Raw genomic sequence first — 4,830 nt, forward strand, 5'->3', positions numbered from 1 at the left:
AAGTGCCCTCATCATTCGTTACCAGATTGGTTGATAATTCAAACTTTTTATAATGGATTAGTGGGATCACTTAGATCAATTATAGTTATTGTGGCTGGTGGTTCTTTAATATCAAAACTTTTTGATGAGGCTTATTCGTTAATAGAAGAGATGGCTACCAACAATTTTCAATGGCCCTCTGAAGAGTTGATCCTAAAAGAGTAGCTAGTATCCATGACTCTGATGCAATATTTATGCTAGCTTCGCAGATTACTGCAATATCAAAGAAATTAGATCATTATGGAATGAATTATTCTCCAACACCTACTATGATGGAAGAGAATTCATCTGGGCAATTTGTGGATGTTCAACCTTCGTATGAAACTTTAAATGCTTTTAATAATAGACCCAACAACCCTTATTCGAACTATTATAACTCAGGTTGGAAGAATCATCTTAATTTTAATTGGAATAACAATTCTTCTACAGATCAACAATGGGCGAACAACCCAGTGAACCAATTAAGAAATTCATTCAACCAAGGAAATGTTAATTATAGACCTTCTTATCCTTCAGGATTTAACAGTAACACTCAAATTAAGGAAAATAAGTTATCTATGGAAGAGTTGATATTAAACATGGGTCAACAATTACAGAATCAAGGAAATCAACTACAAATTCAAGGAAATCAATTACAAAATCAAGGAATTGCTATCAAGAATATTGAAAATCAATTGGGGCATATCACTACTGTGCTTAGTAACCGAACATTGGAAACTTTTTCAAGTACTATGGAACCTAATTCTAAAGATCAAGGAAAAGAACAGATAAAAGCGATACAACTATGAAGTGGAAAAGAATTGGAAACAAGAGTGCAGAAAGAAGCAAAAACTAAAAAAGAGAAAGTGGATATAGAAAAAGAAAAGGATCATGAATATCCAGATTTGGAATATCAACTTACACCAATGAAAATTACTGTGAAGAAACATCCACTACCGTTTCCTCAAATATTGAAGCAATACAAAAAGGATAAACAATTTTCCAAGTTTATAGAAATTCTTAAGAAATTAACGGTAAATATTCCCTTCGTAGAAGCTTTAGAGGAAATGCTCAATTATTTGAAGTTTATTAAAGATATTTTGAACAAGAAAAGGAAGTTCACTGATAATGAGATTGTTGCACTTAGCGAAGAGTGTAGTACAATTATTCAAAAAAAGCTTCTTGAAAAATTTGAAAAATTAAAAAGGTAGTTTCACTATACCGTGTGCTATCGGTGAAAAATTTTATGGAAGAGATTTATGTGATTTGGGAGCCAGCATTAATCTTATGCCTCTATCAATCTTCAAAAAATTAGGATTAGGAGAAGTCTCACCTACTTCTGTAACTCTTCAGTTAGCGGATCATTCAGTTACTTATCCTAAGGGAGTTATAGAAGATGTGTTAGTAAAAGTTGATAAATCTATCTTTCATGCTTGTTCAATGAATGGTTTCGCATGGAAATTAGTGAACATCTATTGAACGAGCATTTTAAAGAACATTTTGAAGAGACAAAGCAATTTGAAGATAGAGATGAAGTTATTTTGGATGAAATAGAAAATAAAGAATTAGATTATGTTCAGAAAAATTTGAGATGTTGGATATTACAAGTAATGCTGATAAGAATTTAGTTCCGTCAATTATAAAACCACCTGAACTTGAGTTGACAATATTGCCTAACCACTTGAAGTATGTGTTTCTGGGAAACTCATCTACACTACATGTTATAATATCTTCAGAATTAAATGATGTGCAAGAGCAAAGACTTTTGGATACATTAAGAAGATATAAGAAAGCTTTTGGTTGGACCTTAGTTGATATTAATGGAATCAGTCTTTCGATCTGTATGCACAGAATTATACTAGATGAACAATATAAACCAAGAGTTGATCCACAAAGAAGATTAAACCCAATGATGAAAGAAGTAGTCAAGAAGGAAATTTTAAAATGGTTGGACACTGGAATTATATATCCTATTTTAGACAGTGCTTGGGTAGGTCCAATTCATTGTGTTTATAAGAAAGGAGTGATTGTTGAAACAAAAAAAATAATGAATTAATACCTATCAGACAAGTTACTAGGTGGCATATTTACATTGATTATAGAAAATTAAACACTGCCACTAGGAAATATCACTTCCCTTTATCATTTTTAGACCAAATAGTAGATAGACTTGCTGGACACAAATATTTTTATTTTTTAGATGGATATACCAGTCACTATCAAATTCCTATTGCTCCTGAGGATCAAGAAAAGACAACATTTACTAGTCCTATTGGAACTTTTGCTTTTTGAAGAATGCCTTTCGGATTATGTAATGCACCTGCAACATTCCAAAGATGTATGATGTCTATATTTAGTAAGTTAATTGATGATGGATTAGAAGTGTTTAAGGATGATTTCTCTGTATTTAGAACATCATTTGACACATGCTTAAATTATCTTGAAAAAGTTTTGGAGTTACGCGAAAGAATTATTTTAGTTCTAAATTGGGAGAAATGTCAATTTATGGTTGCAGGAGAAATTCTGTTAGGGCATAAAATTTTGGAAAATTGTGTGGAAGCAGACCCTGCAAAAATTCAAGTTATATCTAAATTAACACCTCCTACTAATGTAAGAGAGGTTAGAAGTTTTCTTGGACATGTTAGTTTTTACATGCATTTTATTAAAGATTTTTAAAAAATTACTAAACCTCTATGCCAACTTTTAGAAAATTAAAAGAAATTTGAATTTAATGAACACTGTTTAAATGCCTTTGAGTTATTAAAAGAAAAACTAATCACAAACCCTATTATAATTTCACCTAACTGGGGGAAACCATTTAAACTTATGTGCGATGCTAGTGATTATGCTATTGGAGCTGTTCTTGGACAAATGTATGAAAAGATTTTTAAAGTTATATACTATGCTAGTAAAACTCATAATGATGCTCAAATTAACATTACAGTTACTGAAAAAGAGTTACTGAACATTGTGTATGCTTTAGAAAAATTTAAATCTTATTTAATTTGGACTAAATGTGTTGTGCACACTGATCACTCTGATATTAAATATCTGATGCAAAAGAAGGATGTCAAACAAAGGTTAATTAGATGGATACTTTTGATGCAAGAATTTGATCTTGTGGTTATTGATAGAAAGGGAACTGATAATCAAATTGCTGATCATTTGTCAAGATTTGAAAATCATGAATTATCTGACAATTATCTGACACCGATAATGAAATTACAGACAGTTTCCCTGATGAACAACTTTATAATATTAATGAGTAGAAAAAACCATGGTATGCTGATATTTCTAATTATATTGTAACTAATATTTTTCCACCTATGCTGACATTGCAACAACAAAGAAAATTCCTTCATGATGCGAAAGCATATTTTTGGGATGAACCTAATTTATATAAACAATGTAAGAATCTTATTATGAGAAGATGTGTACTTTATGAAGAAACTGAACTAGTTATTCTGAAATGTCATGATTTTGAATTTAGAGGACATTTTGGGATTGATAAAACTGCTTATAAAATTTTACAAGGTGGATTCTATTGGCCTACTCTCTTTAGAGATGTTTACAGATACATAAAAACCTGTGATCGATGCCAACAAGTAGGCAATATATCTAGAAGAAATGAAATGTCTTTGAATTTCATGTTAGGAGTTGAGATCTTTGATGTTCGGGGATTCGATTTCATAATTTAATGAAACCATTTATTCCTTCATATAGGAACTTATACATATTAATTATAGTAGACTACGTTTCAAAGTGGACTGAAGCACAAGCTTTACCTCGTTGTGACACTAAAAGTGTTTCAAGATTTTTAATGAAAAATATTTTCACTAAATACGGAATACGAAATGCCGAGAATGATTATCACCGACGGAGGATCTCATTTTAGGAATAAATACATTCAGAGATTGGCAGAAAAGTTTAATATTATCCATAGAATCTCTACTTCCTATCACCCTCAAACCAGTGGGTTAGCTGAAGTTTCTAATAGAGAGATTAAACAAATATTTGAGAAAACTGTAAACCCTAGTAGAGTAGATTGGTCCACTAGACTAGATACCGCATTATGGGCTTACAGGATTGCTCATAAAACTCCTATTGGAATGACTCCTTACAGGCTGATTTTTGGAAAGACTTGTTACTTACCAGCAGAATTGGAGCATAAAACATATTCGGTGATTAAAGCATTCAATTATAATTTAAAAAACACTGGTGAGAAGAGATTGTTACAATTGAATGAATTGAAAGAATTAAGAAATGAATCTTATGATAACGACAGAATTTATAATGAGAAACTAATGAGAAACTAAAGTTATGAGATTAACCATAAGAACTTTGAACTAGGACAAGAAGTTTTGCTTTATAATATGACAAAGGAAAATATGTTGAGATTTTCGTACCTATTTTATACTAATTTTGATGATATTACACTTTAAAGAAGGGTATTATTGATGTTTTGTTGCAGGTATAATGAATTATGGTCATTCGAGCAAAAAGATGCAAAAACGGTGCAATTTGGAGCAAAAACGAGCAAGAAATGATATTTTGCCCTATCACCTTTCGATAAGTCTTTGGATGCTTAATCTATTTTACACTTCTTGCATATTTTTGAATGAGATTACACTTTAAAGGAATGTTGTTTTCATGCTTATTTTGTAGGGCTATCTGTTAGGAACACAACACAACTGAAATGGGGCGAAACGGAGCTAAAACGGAGCCAAACGGAGCAAAACGGTGGAGTTGCGCAGTCTGCCCGCTGACGGCGCCAAAACGGCGTTGACGGCGAGATTTACCCGAGAAGACCGA

The sequence above is a fragment of the Phalaenopsis equestris genome, unplaced genomic scaffold, assembly GCF_001263595.1.
Source record: "Phalaenopsis equestris unplaced genomic scaffold, ASM126359v1 Scaffold000094, whole genome shotgun sequence".
Lineage (NCBI taxonomy): Eukaryota > Viridiplantae > Streptophyta > Magnoliopsida > Asparagales > Orchidaceae > Phalaenopsis > Phalaenopsis equestris.